This window comes from Macaca nemestrina, chromosome 12 (genome assembly GCF_043159975.1).
Source record: "Macaca nemestrina isolate mMacNem1 chromosome 12, mMacNem.hap1, whole genome shotgun sequence".
In the NCBI taxonomy this organism is placed as follows: Eukaryota; Metazoa; Chordata; class Mammalia; order Primates; family Cercopithecidae; genus Macaca; species Macaca nemestrina.
This window is the reverse complement of record NC_092136.1, coordinates 55,883,250-55,907,244: the sequence shown is the minus strand read 5'-3', so window position 1 is coordinate 55,907,244 and position 23,995 is coordinate 55,883,250. Positions and strand designations below refer to the sequence as shown.

Genomic DNA, 23,995 nt, shown 5'->3' with positions numbered 1-23,995 from the left:
GAAGAAATCCTCCCCAGGTATGGCTTTCCCGTCCAAATAGGGTCAGACAATGGACCAGCCTTCGTTGCTAAGGTAAGTCAGGATTTGGCTTCCATTCTTGGGGCAAATTGGAAATTACATTGTGCTTATAGGCCCCAAAGCTCAGGACAGGTAGAAAGGATGAATCGGACTCTGAAGGAGACCTTAACTAAATTGACCATGGAGACTGGCGCTAATTGGGTAGTACTTCTCCCCTACGCTCTGTTTCGGGCCCGAAATACCCCTTACAGACTAGGCCTCACACCATATGAAATCATGTATGGCAGACCCCCACCCCTGGTCCCCAGTCTAAAAGATGACTTACTCAAACCTGAAACTGAAAATGTCTCTGAGCTCCTGTTCTTACAAGCCTTACAGAAAATTCACCAGGAAATTTGGCCCAGACTACGAGAACTGTACGAGGCAGGACCTCCGCCGACGCCTCATCCGTTCCAGCCGGGAAACTGGGTCCTAGTCAAGCGCCACCGGCAAGAAACTCTTCAACCCAGGTGGAAAGGACCACTGCAAGTACTCCTGACTACTCCCACCGCTCTCAAAGTAGAAGGCATCGCTTCGTGGATCCACTACACACACGTCAAACCAGTGGACCCAACATCCGACCTTCTCGAGCCGTCTGGAGCACCGGTTACATGGACTGTAGACAAAGCTAAGAACAATCCCTTAAAGCTAACCCTGCGCCGTCACCCACAGAGCCGTAACCATGTCTAGCTTGCCTATGCTTTTATGCCTTATACATCTGACTCTCCTAACTGCTGCGCCGTCTAATCCCTATGTCTGGAGGTTCTGGCTCTATGAGAACAAAACTCACCCCGGGGAAACCCCCCAAGCGGGTAAACTGCTAGCTAGTGCAGACTGCCCCCCCTCCGGGTGCAATACTCCAATTTACCTCAATTTCACTAATTTTCAAATTGCCCAACCGGGGATACCCATGATTTGTTTTGAATATGATCAGACTGAATATAATTGTAAGAATTATTGGTGGCACCAGAATGCAGGTTGCCCATACCACTATTGTAAAATGCATTCAGCCAGGGTATGGGACAAATACCCGAGAAAGTCTAACCTCCTCAGGACTCGCTACCCGACAGGGACTCCCAACATATTCACTTGGATAATAACAGATCCAGGGCACTCCCGGTGGACATCGCCCCAACATGGGGCAGTCTACTACGATGCCAGTAGTATCTGGCCTAGTAGCCACCTGTACTTGTGGCGGAGTCTAGTCCAGATTCGACCCTTAATCCATACACAAATCCACAGACAGGAAACCAAGCTATCACAAGACTTGCAGCCCTTCTCCTGGCTAACCCTATTACAAGAAGGGCTAGCATTCGCCAACCTCACTGGTTTAGGCGACCTGTCCTCTTGCTTTATGTGTGCAACCTTAGGAAGACCACCATTAACCGCTGTTCCCCTTTCCTCCCCACCCACAAACTATATGCCAGATTCTAATTCATCAACAGTTGCAATACCTGATGTAGCCCTGTACCGTGACCCATACCAAGAGAAATACCCCTACTGTTATTCAGCATTTAGTAGCAGCCTCTGCAACCAGACGGCTACATACCCTAATAGCCCCATACGTGCTCCCCCTGGTGTGTTCTTCTGGTGTAATATGACTCTGTTAAAAACTCTGTCCAAAAGCATCTCTGACGGACAGTTGTGCATCCCTGTTACACTAGTTCCCCGACTGACCCTGCTGACCCCGGCAGAGTTCATAGGCTGGGCAGGGACTGCCCCAACTGAAACTGCGCGACATAGACGAGCAGTTTTTCTACCACTAATTGCCGGAATATCCTTAACCACCTCTGTCGTCGCAGCGGGGTTAGCAGGAGGGGCCCTACAACACTCCATGATAGAAAACGACAAGCTGTTACAACAGTTCTCTGTTGCTATGGAAGACTCCACCTATTCCCTAGCCTCCCTTCAGCGGCAGCTCACCTCCCTAGCACAGGTCACCCTTCAAAACCACAGAGCCTTAGACTTACTCACGGCTGAGAAAGGAGGTACCTGTATGTTCCTCAAAGAAGAATGCTGTTTCTATATAAATGAGTCAGGGTTAGTTGAGGAAAGAGTCCAACGCCTACACGAACTAAGCTTAGAAATGAAAAAGCAACAATTCACTACAGCCGCTAACAATTGGTGGAGCTCTTCAATGTTTTCCCTTCTGGCACCCCTTTTAGGACCCCTAATGTCTTTACTACTTCTATTCACTATAGGCCCCTGTGTGGTAAATAAAATTTTACAATTTGTCAGAGAAAGGTTTGATACCATCCAACTAATGGTCCTCCGTAGCCATCACCAGCCTCTCCCTGCACCCAGAAAGTGAGGCTATATTATAAGACTCTGGAAATCCAAGATTGGACATCCAGTTACTTATGAGAAGGGGGAAATGAAAGGACACAAAGATAGATGTGTACCTGCCCCCCACCCGCTACACCCTTGTTCTGCTCTCTAATCTTTGCACATACCAGAGATTTCATAAGTTCTGTGAGTACCTGGTTTTCTGCACGTACCAGAGATTTTGTTTTGCACATACCAGAGATTTTGTAAGTTCTGAGGCAAGGTCACAAGACGTGTTTAAGTAAGATAAACTCTTGCTGCCATAAACCTGCTCTCCCGCCTCAAAGTTTGAACCAAAATATCAGAAATGGCGGGAACCAATCATAGTTAGCCAAATCGCCTTGTTCAAACACTGGCCAATCATATATCTGATTTGTATAATAACTCTATGCCCACTTTTCTTAGACTATATAACACTGCTCGGAGCTCAGTGGGGGAGCTCTCCTGCCCGTCTCGTTTCACGAGCGAGGGAGAGTTCCAGGTTCGAACCTGTAATAAAGATCCTTGTTGCTTAGCTTTGACTCTGGTGGTCTTCTTCGGGGAATAAACGGTCTGGGCATAACAGTTCCATTACCTAAAAAGCAATTTTGCTAAATCTCTGTAAGGGCTTTGATGCTCTGAATTGTTCTCACTTACATCCACCACTACCTTCAGGGGCTTCTATCATCAGGATCAAAGGAAAACAAGTGGTGGAAAAGGAAAGCAAGACTAGTGTCTTAAGCTTGAGTTTGAGCATCGGATTCTAGAGCAATGATGTCTGACTGAAATACAGATAGTCCTAGACTTATGATGGTTCAACTTACAATTTTTTGAGTTGAAGATTGTTGGGCCTCTGAGCCCAAGCCAAGCCATCGCATCCCCTGTGACATGCACATATATGCACAGATGGCCTGAAGTAACTGAAGAATCACAAAAGAAGTGAAAATGCCCTGCCCCTGCCTTAACTGATGACATTCCATCACAAAAGAATTGAAAATGGCCAGTCCTTGCCTTAAGTGATGACATTACCTTGTGAAATTCCTTTTCCTAGCTCATCCTGGCTCAAAAGCTCCCCCACAGAGCACCTTGTGACTCCCCCACTCCTGCCCGCCAGAGAACAACCCCTTTCGACTGTAATTTTCCTTTACCTACCCAAATCCTAAAAAAGGCCCCACCCTTATCTCCCTTCGCTGACTCTCAGACTCAGCCTGACTGCACCCAGGTGATTAAAAAGCTTTATTGCTCATGCAAAATCTGTTTTGTGGTCTCTTCACATGGACGTGCATGACAAAGATGATATGAAAGTGATATGCATTTGGTAGGGACTATACCTCGAGTACCCATACAATCATTCTATTTTGCACTTTTAGCATAGTATTCAATAAATTACATGAGATATTTGATACTTTATTATAAAATAGGCTTTGTATTAGATGATTCTGGCCAACTGTAGGCTAATGTAAGTGTTCTGAGCATGTTTAAAGTATACTAGGCTATGTTGTTCAGTAGGCTAGGTGTATTAAATGCATTTTCTTATTTTTATTTATTTATTGATTGAGACAGGCTCCTGCTCTGTCACTCATGCTGGAATGAAGTGGCATGATCACAGCTCACTGCAGCCTCTACCTTCCAGGCTCAGGCAATCCTCCCACCTCAGCCTCCCAAGTAGCTGGGACCACAGGTGTAGGCCATCACGTCCAGCTAGTTTTTTTTATGTTTCATAGACATGAGGTCTCACTATGTTGCCCAGGCTGGTCTTGAACTCCTGGGCTCAAGCAATCCTCCCTCCTCAGCCCCTCAAAGTGTTGGAATTACAGGTATGAGTCACTGCACCCGGCCTAACTGCACTTTCAACTTAGGATATTTTTAACTTACAAAGAGTTTATCAGGAATGTAATCCCACTTTAAGTCAAGCAGGATCTGTGTGATGTGAGCTATATGTGTAATTTAATATCTTCTAGTAGCCTAATTTAAAATAGTAAAAGGAAACAGGTAAAATTAAATAGAATAATATATTTTATCTAATCAAACACATCTAAAATATGATAGCTCAACTTAAAATTAATATAAAAATCACTAATGATACATATATATTTTTTAGATGGAGTTTTGCTCTAGTTGCCCAGGCTGGAGTGCAATGGCGCGATCTTGGTTCACCACGACCTCCACCTCCCGGGTTCAAGTGATTCTCCTGCCTCAGCCTCCCAAGTAGCTGGGATTACAGGCATGTGCCACCAAGCCCGGCTAATTTTGTACTTTTAGTAGAGATGGAGTTTCTCCATGTTGGTCAGGCTGGTCTCAAACTCCAGCCTCAGGTGATCTGCCTGCCTGGGCCTCCCAAAGTGCTGGGATTACAGGCGTGAGCCGTCACGCCCGGCCACTAATCAGATATTTTATACTCCTTTACTGGACTAAGTCCTCAAAATCCAATGTGTATGTCACACTAACAGCACATCTCAGTTTGAACTAGACACATTTCACTAGTCGAATCTAGTTCCACATGTGTCACATGAAGATTTTGGACTACATTAGACTACAATACCCTTAAAATATAGGTCTCATAGTCCTAAAGTTGTAGAAAGTGTGATCTTCTATCTCTTTTCTTCCCACAACTGCCATTTCCTTAGGCTTTTGGCTGCTATTTTTGGAATACTGTTTAGAAAATTATGGCAGGGGACATCAAATCAGGGCACTGAACTTGTTATAGGGCAACTAGAAAATGTCAGTCTCCCCAGGCTAAAAAAAAAAAAAGAGGTTTGGAACCATGTAATAACATGTTTTCCATGAAATTAGTTATAGAAAAAAGAGAGAACAGTTTGAACTTCAAAGGGTATCAAAGTCAGACAGCCTCAAAGACTGATATGTGGATGTTTCCTCTTTGACTTTGTTACGAAACCGGGCTGTCTCCACTGCAGACTATCTGTATTCTGGCTTAAGTTGTACTTATAAAAGTGTTTTAGTCTCCTTGTTTTTTTTCCCTTTTCATATTGAACTTTGGTCATTTCCACACTGCATAAGTAGAAAAATATTTGGGGTAGACCGTATTTGATTTTCCTGTAGCTATTAGAAACTTGCAAACCTTTTTCTCATTGGTGACAATTCAAAATTGAAGTTTAGCCTTAAGAATTAAAAAAAAATTGTCTTTTTTTTTTCCTTTTAACAAACTACCATTGGAACGACTGAAAATCTTAAGTAGGGAAAAAAACAAAAGGATGGCCCCTACTTGAAATTTCATAATGCTACACCTATCAAAATTCATATATTAGAACACACATTCTTTTCTTAGACCATACACTGGACCATAAAACATCTCCCAATTAATTTAAAAGCATGTTATCTGATCACGATAGACGTTAGCAAGCATTAACAGAAAAACCTCTGAAAGATCCACACAAAGATTATAATATAAACTAGATAACATAATTCTAAATAACCTAAGCGTTCAAAGAAGAAATCAAAAGGGAAATGAGAAAATATTTAAAAATGAATAAAAATGAAAATATATTATATAAAAATTTGTTGGCTGCTAATAAGGTGGTATTTAGTGAGAAATTTATAGCACTAAATACTTGTGTTAGAAAAGAAGAAAAGTTTCATATCAATCACTTTAGCATCTACTTTAAGAAAATGGACAAAGAGCTAATTAAATATAAAGCAGAAGAAATGAAATAAAAATTCGTGTAGAAACCAATAACAGAAAACATAAAAACAACAGAGAGAAAATCAATGAAACCCAAAACTGGTTCTCTGAGAAATTTAATAAAACATATAACTCTCTAGCTTGACTGAAAAGGATAAAAAAGGGAGACCACAAATTATTGCCATGAGGAATGAGAGAGATGACATTACTCTAGCTTCTATAGATATTAAAAAAGATAATAAAGAACTAGGATTAACATGTTATATCCATACATTGGACAATTTAGACAAAATGAACAAATTCCTTTTAAGATACCAATTGCTGAAGACCTCTTACAAAATAAATAACCCTAATACATTACAACTATAAAATAATTGAACTTGAAGTTAAAAATCTTCTCATAAAGAAAAATCTAGGCCTGGATGGCTTTATTTGTGAATTCCGCCAAATAAGGAAGCAATAATACCAATTCTAGACAAACTCTACTGGAAAATCGAGCTGGAGTATACACTTCCCAATTCATTTTACGAGGCCAGCAATACCCTGCTACCAAAACTAGACACAGAAATTAGCAAATCAAATCCAACAAGTTAAACCGGATGCAGTATTACACGCCTATAGTTCCAGCTATTTGGGAGGCCAAAGCAAGAGGATCACTGGAGCCAGTCTGGGCAAGATAGCAAGTCCTCTGTCTCTAATAAAACAAAAACTTAAATAAAAAAATAAAAAATACATCATGATCATGTGGAATGGAAAGATGGTTTCACATTAGAAAATCAACCAATGTAATTCACTCTTAAAAAACTGAAGAGAAAAACTACCTGATCACCTTAAAAGATACAGAAAAAAAAATCTGACACAATACCATAAAAATTATTTGATTCCTCCATATCCTAGGAATCAAAGGACACTTCCAAAAACAGTTAAGAGAGTATCTACAAAAAACTCTACAGCTAGTGTCTGCACTTAAATCTATACTATTTTTCACAAAAGTGCAAAGGCAATTCGGTGAGGAAACAAATGATGCAACAACTATATACCTGTTTGTAAAAGAAATGAACTTGGTCCCACACCTTGTACCAAATTAAAAAGATAAACTAGAAACAGCTGAGACCTAAATATGACACCTAAACATTTAGCATTTTTAGAAGAAAATAGGAGAAAATTTTTGTCACTTTGGGTTTAGAGAAGACTTCTTAGATATGATACCAAGTGCATATCTATCCATAAAGAAAAAATTGATAAACTGGACTTTATCAAAATAAAAAGATTCTGATCTTTAAAAGACACTGTTCAGAGAATAAAAATATAAGACAATATCCGAAAGTAATTGAAAATGATATATTTGAGAAAGGACTTGTATTCAGAATAAAAATTTTTCCAAACTCGGTAATAAGAAAACAAAAAACCCAACTTAAAAAGGGCAAAATAATTGAACAGATACATCAACAAAGATATATAGATGGTAAATAAGTATAAATCAAGATGTCCAATATCAGTCATTAGGAAAGTGCAAATTAAAACCACGTAAGACACCACTATAGGATGGCTTCAAATCGAAAGACTGACTACAGGAAGTGTTGGAGAGGGTGTGGAAATACTGGAACTTTCATATACTCATGGTGGGAATGTAAAATGATACAGCTGCTTGACACACAGCTTAGACATTTCTTAAAAAGTTAAAAGTACACATACCATAGGGTCCAGCCAATACACTCCTGTGATTCTAAACAAGATAAATGAATGCATTATATCCATCAAAGACTTATGTATGAATGTTCACAGCAGTTTTACTTGTACCAGGCCCCAACTGGAAATGAATCAAATATTCATTAACATGAGAATGGATAAGCAAAAGTAACTGAGGTATTTGCATTGTTGCAAGCTGCCGTTTGATACTGGAATACATTCTTAAATAAATGTGGTTATGTTTTATACATCTCTTTAATGGGCATTTCTCACTTTATTTTTCTTTTGTTAATGACTTATTACTTGGTGTTCATTTTACATTTACTTTAGACTATGAAAATGATGTTAGATAAAAATTAAATTGGAGCAATTTTCTTGTTCAAGTTCAAAATGGGTCATAAAGCAGCGGAGATAATTTGCAACATCAACAACGCATTTGGCCCAGGAACTGCTAATGAATGTACAGTGCAGTGGTGGCTCAAGAAGTTTTGCAAAGGAGATGAGGAAGATAAGGAGTGCAGTGGCCAGCCATCAGAAGTTGACAACAACCAATTGGGAACAATCATTGAAGCTCATACTTTTACAACTACACGAGAAGTTGCCGAAGAGCTCACCATTGACCATTCTACGGTCATTTGGCATTTGAAGCAAACTGGAAAGGTGAAAAAGCTAGATAAATGGATGCCTCATGAGCTGAGCCAAAAACAAAAACAAACAAACAAAAAACCTCATTGTTTTGAAGTGTCATCTCCTCTTACTCTATGCGACAAGGAAACGTTTCTCAATCAGATTGTGATGTGCCACAAAAAGTGGATTTTATATGACAACCAGTGATGACCAGCTCAGTGCTTGGACCGAGAAGAAGCTCCAAAGCGCTTCCCAAAGCCAAGCCTGTAGTAAAAAAAGGTCATGGTCACTGTTTGGTGGTCTGCTGTCAGTCTGATCTACCACAGCTTTCTGAATCCTGACGAAAGCATTATATCTCAGAACTATAGTTGGCAAATCGATGAGATAAACCAAAAACTGCAAGGCCTGCGGCTGGCACTGGTCAACAGAAAGGGCCCAATTCTTCTCCATGACAATGTATGTCACACAACCAATGCTTCAAAAGTTGAACAAATTGGGCTACAAAGTGCTGCCTCATCCACCATATGCACCTAACCCCTTGTCAAATGACTACCACTTCAAGCATCTCAACAACTTTTTGCAGGGAAAATGCTTCCACAACCAGCAGCATGCAGAAAATGCTTTCCAAAAGATCATTGAATCTTGAAGCACAGATATTTATGCTATAGGAATAAAGAAACTTATTTCTTATTGGCAAAAATATGTTGATTGTAATGGTTCCTAGTGTGATTAATAAAGATGTGTTTTCATTGTTCAGCTCCCATGGACACAGGGAGGGGAACAACACTTACTGGGGCCTGTTGGGGGATGGTGGGGGTGGGAGAGCATTACAGAAAAGAGCTGATGCATGTTGGGCTTAGTATCTAGGTGATAGGTTGATAGGCACAGCAAACCACCATGGCACACATTTACCTATGTAACAAACCTGCACATACTGTACATGCACCCCAGAAATTAATTTAAAAAGTTTCAAAAAAAGTAAAAACAGGTGAAAAAAATGTGTTTGAGACTAGCTATAATGATGTAAAATTCATGGTTCAAAACTGCATTTACTTTTGTACCAACCTAATATTTATACAATATATAACAGTACTATTCACCATTAAAAAGGAATGAACTATTGATGCATACTACATACATCAAAACAATGACATTGAGTAAATGAAGCCAGACCAAAAAAATTACATATTTGATTCCATTACATAAAATTTAGAAAATGCAACCTAATTTATAGTGTCAGAGAAAAGATCAGCAGTTACCTGGGAATGGGTATAGAGGCAGGGTGTTGAGAAGAGGAGAGAGTACCCTTTGTATCCCTTTTCTTGTGCAAGAGGGTACAAGAAACTTTTGGGGATAAGGAATTTGTTCATTATGTTGATTGCTGTGATCGTTTTTTTATTTTTATTTTTTTTTTTCTTTTTTGAGACGCAGTCTTGCTCTGTTGCCCAGGCTGGAGTGCAGTGGCGCGATCTCAGCTCACTGCAAGCTCCGCCTCCCGGGTTCACGCCGTTCTCCTGCCTCAGCCTCCTGAATAGCTGGGACTACAGGCGCCCACCATCATGCCGAGTTAATCTTTTGTATTTTAAGTAGAGATGGGGTTTCAGTGTGTTAACCAGGATGGTCTTGATCTCCTGACCTCGTGATCCTCCCGCCTTGGCCTCCCAAAGTGCTGGGATTACAGGCTTGAGCCACTGTGCCTGGCCTGTTGTGATAGTTTCAAATAACATGTTAAAAAGTTATTAACTTGGGGAGATTCGTTCCAAGATGGCCGAATAGGAACGGCTCTGGTCTGCAGCTCCCAGGGTGATCGACACAGAAGACGGGTGATTTCTGCATTTCCAACTGAGGTACCTGGTTCATCTCATTGGGACTGGTTGGTCAGGGGGTGTAGCCCATGGAAGGTGAGCCAAAGCAGGGTGGGGCGTTGCCTCACCTGGGAAGCGCAAGGGGTCAGGGGATTTCCCTTTCCTAGCCAAGGGAAGACGTGACAGACTGTACCTGGAAAAACAGGACACTCTCGCCCAAATACTGTGCTCTTTCCAAGGTCTTAGCAACTGGCAGACAAGGAGACTCTCTCCCATGCCTGGCTTGGCGGGTCCCACATCCATGGAGCCTTGCTCACTGCAAGCTAGCGCAGCAGTCTGAGATTGAACTGTGAGGTGGCAGCCTGGCTGGGGGAGGGGCGTCCACCACTGCTGAGGCTTGAGTAGGCAAACAAAGTGACCAGGAAGCTCGAACTGGGCGGAGCCCACCGCAGCTCAGCAAGGTGGAGCACTACAGACTCCAGCTCTGTGGGCAGGACATAGCTGAAAAAAAGGCAACAGACAGCTTCTGCAGACTTAAATGTCCCTGTTTGACAGCTCTGAAGAGAGCAGTGGTTCTCCCAGAATGGCGGCTGAGCTCTGAGAATGGACAGACTACCTTCTCAAGTGGGTCCCTGACCCCCATGTAGTCTAACTGGGAGATACCTCCCAGTAGGGATCAACAGACACCTGATATAGGTGGGTGCCCCTCTAGGATGAAGCTTTCAGAGGAAGGATCAGGCAGCAGTATCTGCTGTTCTGCAGCCTCCCCTGGTGATACCCAGACCAACAGGGTCTGGAGTGAACCTCAAGCAAACTCTAACACACCTGCAGCTGAGGGACCTGACTGTTAGAAGGAAAACTAACAAACAGAAAGGAATAGCACCAACATCAACAAAAAGGACATTCACACCAAAACCCCACAAGGAGTTCACCAACACTGAAGACAAAAGGTAGATAAAACCACAAAGATGGGGAGAAACCAGAGCAGAAAAGCTGAAAATTCTAAAAATCAGGGTGCTTCTTCTCTTCCAAATGATCGCAGCTCCTTGCCAGCAATGGAGCAAAGCTGGATGGAGAATGACTTTGACGAGTTGACAGAAGTAGGCTTCAGAAGGTCAGTAATAAACTCCTCCGAGCTAAAGAAGCATGTTCAAACTCAAGCTAAAAATCTTGAAAAAAGGTTAGACAAATGGCTAACTAGAATGAACAGTATAGAGAAGACCTTAAATGACCTGATGGAGCTGAAAACCATGGCACGAGAACTTCATGACGCATGCACAAGCTTCAATAGCTGACTCGATCAAGTGGAAGAAAGGGTATCAGTGATTGAAGATGAAATGAATGAAATGAAGTGAGAAGACAAGCTTAGAGAAAAAAGAGTAAAAAGAAACGAACAAAGCCTCCAAAGAAATATGGGACTAGGTGAAAAGAACACATCTACGTTTGACAGGTGTACCTGAAAGTGATGGGGAGAATGGAACCAAGTTAGAAAACACTCTTCAGGATATCATCCAGAAAACTTCCCTAACATAGCAAGGCAGGCCAACATTCAAACTCGGGAAATACAGAGAACACCACAAAGATACTCCTGGAGAAGAGCAACCCCAAGACACATAATTGTCAGATTCACTGAGGTTGAAATGAAGGAAAAAATGTTACGGGCAGCCAGAGAGAAAGGTCGGGTTACCTACAAAGGGAAGCCCATCAGAGTAACAGCGGATCTCTTGGCAGAAACCCTACAAACCAGAAGAGAGTGGGGGCCAATATTCAACATTCTTAAAGAAAAGAATTTTCAACCCAGAATTTCATATACAGCCAAACTAAGCTTCATAAGTGAAGGAGAAATAAAATCCTCTACAGACAGCAAATGCTGAGGGATTTTGTCACCACCAGGCCTGCCTTACAAGAGCTCCTGAAGGAAGCACTAAACATGGAAAGGAACAACCAGTACCAGCCACTGCAAAAACAGGCCAAATTGTAAAGGCCATCGATGCCATGAAGAAACTGCATCAACTAACGAGCAAAATAACCAGCTAGTATCATGACAGGATCAAATTCACACATAACAATATTAACCTTATATGTAAATGGGCTAAATGCCCCAATTAAAAGACACAGACTGGCAAATTGAATACAGTCAAGACCCATCAGTGTGCTCTATTCAGGAGACCCATCTCACATGAAGGCTCAAAATAAAGGGATGGAGGAAGATCTACCAAGCAAATGGGAAGAAAAAAAAAAAAAAAGCAGGGGTTGCAATCCTAGTCTCTGATAAAACAGACTTTAAACCCACAAAGATCAAAAGAGACACAGAAGGCCATTACACAATGGTAAAGGGATCAATTCAACAAGAAGAGCTAACTATCCTAAATATATATGCACTCAATACAGAAGCAGCCAGATTCATAAAGCAAGTCCTTAGAGACCTACAAAAAGACTTAGACTCCCACACAATAACAATGGGAGACTGTAAAACCCCACTGTCAATATTAGACAGATCAATGAGACAGAAGGTTAACAAGGATATCCAGGACTTGAACTCAGCTCTGGACCAAGTGGACCTAATGGACATCTGCAGAACTCTCCACCCCAAATCAACAGAATACACATTCTTCTCAGCACCACATCACACTTATTCTAAAATTGACTACAAAGTTGGAAGTAAAGCATGCCTCAGCAAATGTAAAAGAACAGAAATCACAACAAACTGTTTCTCAGACCACAGTGCAATCAAATTAGAACTCAGGATTAAGAAACTCACTCAAAACCACACAACTACATGGAAACTGAACAACCTGCTCCTGAATGACTACTGGGTACATAACGAAATGAAGGCAGAAATAAAGATGTTCTATGAAACCAATGAGAACAAAAAGACACAATGTACCGGAATCTCTGGGACACATTTAAAGCAGTGTGTAGAGGGAAATTTATAGCACTAAATGCCCACAAGAGAAAGCAGGAAAGATCTAAAATCAACACCCTAACATCACAATTAAAAGAACTAGAGAAGCAAGAGCAAACAAATTCAAAAGCTAGCAGAAGGCAAGAAATAACTAAGATCAGAGCAGAACTGAAAGAGACAGAGACACAAAAAAACCTTTCAAAAAAATCAATGAATCCAGGGGCTGGTTTTTTGAAAAGATCAACAAAATTGATAAAATGACAAAAACCACATGATTATCTCAATAGATGCAGAAAAGGCCTTTGAAAAAATTCAACAGCCCTTCATGCTAAAAACTCTCAATAAACTAGGTATTGATAGAACGTACCTCAAAATAGTAAGAGCTATTTATGACAAACCTAAAGCCAGTATCATACTGAATGAGCAAAAACTGGAAGCATTCCCTTTGAAAGCTAGCACAAGACAGGGATGCCCTCTCTCACCACGCCTATTCAACTTAGTGTTGGAAGTTCTGGCGAGGGCAATCAGGCAAGAGAAAGAAATAAAGGGTATTCAATTAGGAAAAGAGGAAGTCAAATTGTCCCTGTTTGCAGATGACATGATTGTATATTTAGAAAACCCCATCTTCTCAGCCCAAAATCTCCTTAAGCTGATAAGCAACATCAACCAATTCTCAGGATACAAAATCAATGTGCAAAAATCACAAGCATTCCTATACACCAATAACAGACAAACAGAGAGCCAAATCATGAGTGAACTCCCATTCACAATTGCTACAAAGAAAATAAAATACCTAGGAATACAACTTACAAGGGATGTGAAGGACCTCTTCAAGGAGAACTACAAACCACTGCTTGACGACATAAAAGAGGACACAAACAAATGGAAAAGCATTCCATGTTCATGGATAGGAAGAATCAATATTGTGAAAATGGCCATACTGCCCAAGATAATTTATAGATTCAATGCCATCCCCATCAAGCTACCAATGACTTTCTTCATAGAATTGGAAAAAAACTACTTTAAAGTTCATATGGAACCAAAAAAAGAGCCTGCAATGTGAAGACAATTCTAAGCAAAAAGAAGAAAGCTGGAGGCATCATGGTACCTGACTTCAAATTATACTACAAGGCTACAGTAACCAAAACAGCATGGTACTGGTATCAAAACAGATATATAGACCAATGGAACAGAACAGAGACCTCAGAAATAACACCACACATCTACAACCATCTGATCTTTGACAAACTTGAAAAAAACAAGAAATAGGGAAAGGATTTCCTATTTAATAAATGGTGCTGGGAAAACTGGCTAGCCATATGTAGAAAGTTGAAACTGGATCCCTTCCTTACACCTTATATAGAAATTAATTCAAGATGGATTAGAGACTTAAATGTTAGACCTAATACCATAAAAATCCTAGAGGAAAACCTAGGTAGTACCATTCAGGACATAGGCATGGGCAAAGACTTCATGTCTAAAACACCAAAAGCAACGGCAGCAAAAGCCAAAATTGACAAATGGGATCTCATTAAACTAAAGAGCTTCTGCACAGCAAAAGAAACTACCATCAGAGTGAACAGGCAACCTACAGAATGGGAGAAAATTTTTGCAATCTACTCATCTAACAAAGGGCTAATATCCAGAACCTACAAAGAACTCAAACAAATTTACAAGAAAAAAACAAACAACCCCATCAACAAGTGGGCAAAGGATATGAACAGATACTTCCGAAAAGAAGACATTTATGCAGCCAACAGACACATGAAAAAATGCTCATCATGATTGGTCATCAGAGAAATGCAAATCCAAACCACAATGAGATACCATCTCACACCAGTTAGAATGACAATCATTAAAAAGTCAGGAAACAACAGATGCTGGAGAGGATGTGGAGAAATAGGAACACTTTTACACTGTTGGTGGGAGTACAAATGAGTTCAACCATTGTGGAAGACAGTGTGGCGATTCCTCAAGGATCTAGAACTAGAAACACCATTTGACCCAGCAATCCCATTATTAGGTATGACCCAAAAGATTCCAAATCATGCTACTATAAAGACACAGGCACACATATGTTTATTGCGGCACTATTCACAATAGCAAAGACTTGGAATCAACCTAAATGTCCATCAATGATAGACTGGATTAAGAAAATGTGGCACATATACACAATGGAATACTATGCAGTCATAAAAAAGGATGAGTTAATGTCCTTTGCAGGGACATGGATGAGGCTGGAAACCATCTTCTCAGCAAAGTATCACAAAGACAGAAAACCAAACACTGCATGTTCTCACTCATAGGTGGGAATTGAACAATGAGAACACTTGGCCACAGGGCGGGGAACATCACACAACGGGGCCTGTCGGGGAGTGGGGGGTTGGGGGAGGGACAGCATTAGGAGAAATACCTAATGCAAATGATGAGTTGAGAGGTGCAGCAAACCAACATGGCACATGAGAGCAAGAACTCCTTTACTCCCTTGAGGATTAACTCAGTTATAAAAGAGTAGCATTAATTCCTGTCAATGATCTAATAATCATCTCTTAAAGGTCCCACCTCACAACACCAACACATCAGGGGTCAAATTTCTAACACATGAATTCTGAGGAACACACTCAAAGTCTAGCAAGGGCCAACATCTGAATAGTATAAATCCCAGAAGAGCAAAATGAGAAAAAGAAGGAAGATGAAATTGCCCGGAATTTAAGGACAAAAGCTTCCAGATTAAAAGGGCTTGTCACATATTCAGCACAATATATGCAAATACCCCAATGACATCAGCAGACATCACTATAACATTTCAGAAGACTGGGGTCAAAGGGAAGATCCTACAGGCTTCCACAGAGAAAAGACAAAGTTTTGTGGGAAGTGTAAAGGAATGCAATCATGGGTCAGTGTAAAAAATTTATCAATTTCATCTATTAAATCAGGACATTAAGGAAGAGGAAAACATTATAATGAGTGCTGAAAAGCAACTGAAAAATATTTATCAACCAATACAAATAACAAGTAAAATGGGAACAGAAGAAAACTAGTTCAAGATAATAACAATTATTTACTAAAGCCAAATAAAAAATAATTATCCCAAATAACAAAACACTAACCATTTTGATTAGGATTAAGAGAGTGATAATTTTTATCAGATTTTTATTTAACTATGTCTTGGAGGTTCTGACAAATATAATACGACAAGAAAATGATATAAATAAATTGTATAAAAACGGGCAAAAAAGACATAAAACTTTCTTTTGAACTGGTATTATTGCATGCCTAGAAAGCCCAAGACACTCTAATAGAAAACTGAAATTAATAAGAAAATTTGGTAAAATGGATAATAAATATGTAAAAGCAATAGATTTGATTTACTATTGCAAAAAAGCAACTGAAAATGGAAATTTAAAAAATGCTTCACTCACAACATCAGTATAAACTATAACATGCTAAAGAATACATCTAATAAAGCAAAGAACTTGTAAGAAAACTTTAAAAGCTTACTGAAAGGCACAAACAAAAAGTGAAAACTGGATGTTATTAGATGGGAAGACTTACAAGTTTAAGAAAATATTAAATTTTCAAAATTAACATATAAATAGAAAGCAATTCCAAATGGTTTGCACTCTCAATTCTACATTGATTTTTTTTTCAGGGAACTGAACAGTATTGTCTTAATGTTTACATTAAATAATCAATGCCCAGGAATGGCTTAAAAAGTACAAAAAAAATCAATGTAGGATAATTTGCTTTTGGAACATAATGTTATTTTGGAATCAAATAAATATGGTATTTGTTTAGAAATAAATATCCATAGATTAGAATAACAATCCAGAAATAAATCCCAGTATGTATAAAAATCCAATATATGACAAATATTACAGTTCAATTCCGTAGGAAAATGTCAAATTATTTAATAAATTTTGCCAGAATAACTGGCCATTCTTTCAGAAGAAAATAAACTGGATATTTCTAATATAATATACAGTTATAAATTCCAGCTGCAATAAGAATCTTGCAAGAAATTCAGACAACATATATATCTTGATGAAGAAAATGTTCTAAACAGACTGAAAATATGGAGGCTATTTAAAAAAAGGCTAGCCAAAATAAGCAAGTATAATTAAAAGTTTTTCTATGGCAAAAGTTAAAATACAAAGTCAATAGATAAATAATGTATTTGGGAAAAAATTGTAAAGGGTAATATCTAAACTAAACAAAGTGCTCTTATAAAATGGCAAGAAAAAGTTAACCCAAAAGAAAAAAAGGCAAAAAATATGCATAAGCAAGTCAAAGAAAAATAGAAAGGCCAAACAAGCACGCTTTGCTTCACTTCATTTCATTTTACTTTATTTTATTTTACTTTTTGAGACAGAGTCTCGCACTGTCGCCCAGGCTGGAGTGCAGTGGCATGATCTCGGCTCACTGCAACCTCTGCCTCCTAAGTTCAAGCGACTCTCCTGCCTCAGCCTCCCAAGTAGCTGAGATTATAGGTGCCCACCACCACGCCTGGCTAATTTTTTAATATTTTAAATGGAGACAGGGTTTCACCATCTTGGCCAGGCTGGTCTTGAACTCCTGACCTTGTGAGCCGCCCGCCTCGGCCTCCCAAAGTGCTGGGATTACAGGCGTGAGCCACTGCACCCGGCCTAAACACGCATTTAAAATAATGCTCAAATTCAATTAATACTCCAGGGACTACAAATTGAAGTAAAAATAACATAAGTTAGTTGACTGATTCCTGCATCCATTCACTCAACAAATATTTACTGAAACTTTTCATGGGCTAGGCCCTATTTTAGGTGCTGGGGATCAGAAGCAAACTAAACAAGTTCTTTATATGTACTTTTACCATCTTTTTTGCCTATATAGCAAACAATATTTACAAGAGCAACTGAACCGATTGTTGGTAAGGATGTGGGAAAGGAGATACTCTGAAAAACTGCTGGTGGTGATATGAAACCTAGCCTTCTGGACAGCAACCTGCCAATACTTATTAACTACAGGTACCAGTAAATAAAGACATATGTACAAGGATGTTTGTACATATGGGCAACAGAGCAAGACTCCATCTCAAAAAAAAAAAAAAAAAAGTGCATACTATGCTAAAAGATAGAAATGGTGGTGGTGCAGCCAGTCTAATACCAAAGTCTGAGCAGCTGTGCGTACCCAACAGGAGCACATATACCATTAGTAAGCAATTGTAGTTATTTTTAAATGAAATAAAAATATTACTATTTTTGAAAAAATTTAAGTGTATATTTTTTCCCAGATGGCTATTAAGTTGTAGGAATATAATACACATTACTTGGCCTGAAAGATTTACTAAATGAAGCTGTTAGGTATTCGGTTTGGCCCAGGGAGCACCAAGAAAATACTGCTGAGATACTAAGGACTCATCGTGAACTCAGAAAATTTGGGAACCTCTTAAACCTGCAACTAAAGAAGTAAAAAATAACAGAACAAGTGAAAAACTTAGATGAATGGAAATAACAAAGATAGAAAAGAAATTAATTAGACAGAAAGCAAAGATACAAAGGCAAAGCGTTTATAGACTAATGAAATGGACAAAACTAATTTTAACAAAGAAAAAAGTCACTAATCAATAGAAATGTTCTTAGGAAATAATTACCAAATGAACTCAAGAAAAGTTGAAAATCGGAATAGACTATAATTAGAAATTAAAAATATTCTCCCAAAGGCTGGATGTGGTGGCTCATACCTGTAATACCAGCACTTTGGGAGGCCAAGGTGGGAGGGCTGCTTGAGAATTCAAAACCAGCCTGGACAACAAAGCGAGATCCTGTCTCTACAAAAAAATTTAAAAATATTTCAGCTGTGCATGGTGGCGTATGCCTGTGGTCCCAGCCACTGTGCCCAGCCCATACAATGTTATGAAAGACATTAAAGATCTAGATGTACAATACTATGTTTAGAGATAGGAAGACTTGCAAAAATGTCAATTCTTCCTACATTAATCTATGGATTCAACGTAATTTTAATTCAAGTTCCAATAGAGGTTCTCATGGAAGTAACTAAGGTTATTCTAAAATGATATGGAAACACAAGGGGAAAGAATATGCAAGATATTTCTTAGGAAGATATAGCATGGGGGCTTGCCCCAGCAGGTATTAAAGTTTATTATAAAACTTTAATTAAGACTATGTGATGGGCAACATGGTGAAATCCTGTCTGTACTAAAAATACAAAAAATTAGCCAGGCGTTGTGGCGTGTACCTGTAGACCCAGCTACCAGGGAGGTTGATGTGGGAGGATCACCTGAGCCCAGGAGGCAGAGGCTACAGTGAGCCATGATCACATCATTGCACTCCAGCCTGGGTGACAGAGTAAAAGAGTAAGACTCTGGAAAGAAAGAAAGACAAGAAAGACAAGAAAGACAAGAAAGACAGAAAGACAGAAAGACAGAAAGACAGAAAGACAGAAAGAAAGAAAGAAAGAAAAGAGAGAAAGAGAGAGAAAGAGAGAGAGAGAGAAAAGAAAGAAAGAAAGAAAGAAGGAAAGAAAGAAAGAGAGAGAGATCGTGATGCTCTTACATAAATAGGCAAATGAATGAACTGAATAGAAATCCTGAACTGAGTCACACATTTACAGAAATCTGATGTATAAAAAAGGGGTCATTGCAAATCAGTGGTGAAAAGACACAGTATGAAATAAATTGTTCTGGGGCAACTGGTTATTCATTTGCAAAAAATTAACTGGATCTCTACCTTACACAATTCACAAAAATCAATTTCAGACAGATTAAGGACTTAAATAGGAAAGGTAAAATAACTAAACATTTTAAAAGAGTATGAGAATATTTTTATGGCCTCATGATAGTGAAGGATTTCTTACACAAGACACGAAAAGTATCAAAACATCGAGGAAATGATTAATGAAGTTGATGACATTAAAATTACAAACATATTCGCCAAAAGACATCAGAAAGAGAAAAGACAACCACAGGAGGAAGAAATACCAGCTACATATATAAGTATCAAAGGACTGGTATTCAGAACATACTAAAACTCCCATAAATCGATAAGAAAAAAAGAAACAATGCAAAAGAAAAAAGGGCAAAAGAAGCAAAGGCATTTCCTTATACAGAAAACATGCAAAGCCAATGAACATGAAAAATTATTCCATTTATTAGTCATCAAGGAAATGCAAATGATAATCACAACGATATGTCCTTTTATAATCACTGGACTCGTAGAATTTAAGAATCCAGAATTTTTAATACTAAAAGTTGGCAAGGATGTGAGGCAACAGAAACTCTCATATATTGCTGTCAGAGTATAAATTTGTAATACCATTTTGGAAAATAATTTGTTATAATCAAACACAGCTGAAGTTGCACATACTCTTGACTCTGATTTCATTCCTATGTAGTTATCCAAGAGAAGCGCTTGCACAAGGGCATCAGGAGACATCTATTAGGAATGGTCATTACAACACTGTGTTTAGTTATAACACCGTTTTCATTGCCAGGGCAATGCAATAACCCTCAGTAGTAGAATGGACTTAAACATCTGCAAATAAATAAGCCATAACTACATGAATCAACATGTATGAATATTATAAGCAGTTGCTCAATGAACACTTATTTTATCAGTGAATAAACAGGATGATTCTAATCACAAGAAGGTCAAAATCAGGCAAAACTAAACTGAATTATATTTTAAGAGTACGTCCTTATTGGGTGAAACTGTGGGAAAAAGCAAAGAAATGATTAAACCAAATTCAGGGCAGTGGTTCTAAAGGAGAGGAAGAATGAAAGCAGTTGCAGTGCAGCTTTGAGGACTTCAGTGCTCATCTCCTATTTCTTAAACTGGGTGTTGGGTACACAGATATATTTTGTTATTATTCTTTAAACAAAACATATATTAATAAATACTATATATTTCATCTCATAGGTCATACAATGACTACTAGAAAATAATGCCAAGTTGAGATGCAGAATGGGTAGTGATTAGCAAGGTTTACACACTAGTGTTTCACTAGCACATACTGGCATTACATGTATAACCCAAATTTCTGCTTCAGCAAAAACACAAATTACTACATATTATGGATATTCTCAAATAGCCAAACACATAGAATATTAAATTTTCACAAAAGAGTGAAATACCTAGGAATACAGATAACCTGGGAGGTGAAAAAATCTCTGCAATGAGAATTATAAAATACTGCTCAAAGAAATCAGAGAGCTGACACAAATAAATGGAAAAAACAGTCCATGTTTAAGGATTCGAAGAATCGATATCATTAAAATGGCCATACTGCCCAAAGCAATTTAGAGATTCAATGCTATTCCTATCAAACTACCAATGTTATTTTTCACAGAATTAGAAAAAATCCTAAAATTCACGTGGGGCCAGGAGTGGGAGCTCATGCCTGTAATCGCACCACTTTGGGAAGCTGATGCAGGAGGAATGCTTGAGGCCAGGAGTTTGAGACCAACTTGGGCAACAAAGTGAGACCCTGTCTCTACAAAAAAAAAAAAAAAAAAAAAATTAGCCAAGTGTGGTGGCACATGCTTGTGGTTCCAGCTACATGGGAGGCTGAAGCAGGAGGATCACTTGAGCCCAGGAGGTTGAGGATGCAGTGGGCCATGCTTGCACCACTGCACTCCAGCCTGAGTGACAGTGCCAAGATTCTATCTCAAAAAAATAAAATTCATATGGGACCGAAAAAAGCCCAAACAGCCAAAGCAAACAAAGCCAGAGGCATCACACTACCCAACACAAAGCTATGGTAACCAAAACCAGGATGGTACTAGAACAAAAACAGACATACAGGCCAATGGGACAGGTTAGAGAAATAAATAAATAAAGCCACACATCTACAACCATCTGATCTTCAATAAAGTCGACAATAACAAGCAATGAAGAAAGGACTTCCTATTCAATAAACGGTGCTAGGATAACTGGTTAGCCATTTGCAGAAGATTGAAACTGGACCCCTTCCTTTCAATGTATGCAAAAATAAACTCAAAATGGATTAGTGACTTAAATGTCAGACCTAAAACTATAAAAACTCTAGAAGAAAATCTAGGAAATACCATTCTGGACACAAGCCTTGGCAGAAGTTTCATGGTGAATTCTCCAAAAGCAATTGCAACAAAATAAAAAATAGACAAGTGGGATCTAAATAGTGAGCTTTGGCACAGCAAGAGAAACTATCTAAAGAGTAAACAGACAACCTAAAGAACAGAAAAGAAATATTTACGAACTATGCATCTGACAAAGATTTAATATCCAGAATCTAAAAGAGACTTAAATAAACCAACAAGCAAACCCAAATAACTCCATTAAAAAATGGGCAAAGGACATGAACAGACACTTCTCAAAAGAAGACATATACATGGCCAACAAATATATAAAAAATGTTTAACATCACTAATCATTAGAGAAATGCAAATCAAAACCACAATGAGATACCATCTCACATGAATCAGAATGGCTATTATTAAAAAGTAAAAAACAAAAACAGAGGTTGGTGAGGTTGTGGAGAAAAGGGAATGCTTATACATTGCTGGTGGGAATGTAAATGAGCTCAGCCACAGTAGAAAGCAGTATGGAGATTTCTCAAAGAACTTAAAACAGAACCACCATTCAACCCAGCAATTCCATTTCTGGGTATATACCCAAAGGAATATAAATCGCTCTACCAAAAAGACAAGTATAACCTGTATGTTCATTGCAGCACTATTCACAAGAGCAAAGACATGGAATCAACCTAGATGCCCATCAATGGTTGACAACATGGATGGAGATGGAGGCCATTATCCATCCTAAGCAAATTAATGCAAGATCAGAAAGCCAAATACCACATGTTCTCACTTATAAGTGGTGGCTAAATGTTGAGTACACATGGACAGAAAGACGGGAACAACAGACACTGGGGCCTACTTGAGAAGAGAGGGTAAGAGCTGAAAAACTACCTATTAGGTCCTATCCTGATTACTTGGGTGACAAAATCATTTTTATACAAAATCTAGCAACACACAAGTTAACTACGTAACAAGTCTGCACATGCACTCCCTAAACCTGAAATAAAAGTTGGGGGAAAAATGCCAAATCTACAACTGCTGACAGGCTATTATATTTCTTTTTTTTTTTGAGATGGAGTTTCACTTTTGTTGCCCACGCTGAAGTGCAGTGGTGCGATTTCGGCTCATGGCAAACTCCGCCTCCTGGGTTCAAGCGATTCTCTTGCTTCAGCCTCCCGAGGAGCTGGGATTATAGGTATGAGCCACCATGCCTGGCTAATTTTGTATTTTTAGTAGAGATGGAGTTTCTCCATGTTGGTAAGGCTGGTCTTGAACTCCCGACCTCAGGTGATCCACCCGCCTCGGCCTCCCAAAGCGCTGGGATTACAGGCATGAGCCACTGTGTCCAGCCTATATTTATATTAAATGTCCCTTATATATGTATAACAAACACTTAATACAATTTGATATAACTAGGTAAGATACTATTTTAAATTCTACTTGCAAAAGCAATTATCCAGAATATTTGGAAATTACTGTCTTTTCTATACACTTAGACAGATATAACTGGGATAAGTATAATAAAGACTTGCAGAAAATAAAGAGTGTTACTTAAGGAATTTCCTAACCTGTAACAGAAGTTGTTTTAGGAGAAATGAAACTTAAGGATTGGAATCTAGAATTAGTTATTTGATCTAATTAGATTGAAAAGCATTAATAAGTTTTTTGCTAGTGGTTAATGAGAAACTGGTAGTCTGTGGCATGCAATGGCAAAACAATTCATTAAATAAATGATCACCTATGGACAACTATAATCAAGTGCCTATAGATAACCAAATAGTTACTGCCATAAAATATTTTAGTTCAAATAAGAACAATGGGGTTAGTCCATTGTTTTATTTTTTTATTTTTATTTTATTTATTTATTTATTTATTTTTTTGAGACGGAGTCTCGCTCTGTCGCCCAGGCTGGAGTG

The 23,995-nt window shown here is 38.8% G+C and overlaps 1 protein-coding gene across 7 annotated transcripts in view; it reads right to left on the bottom strand.

Moving 5' to 3' along the window:
* LOC105488765 (SET binding factor 2) overlaps positions 1-23,995 on the bottom strand; it is a 547,946-nt gene that overhangs the window by 180,303 nt on the left and 343,648 nt on the right. The window lies entirely within an intron of this gene.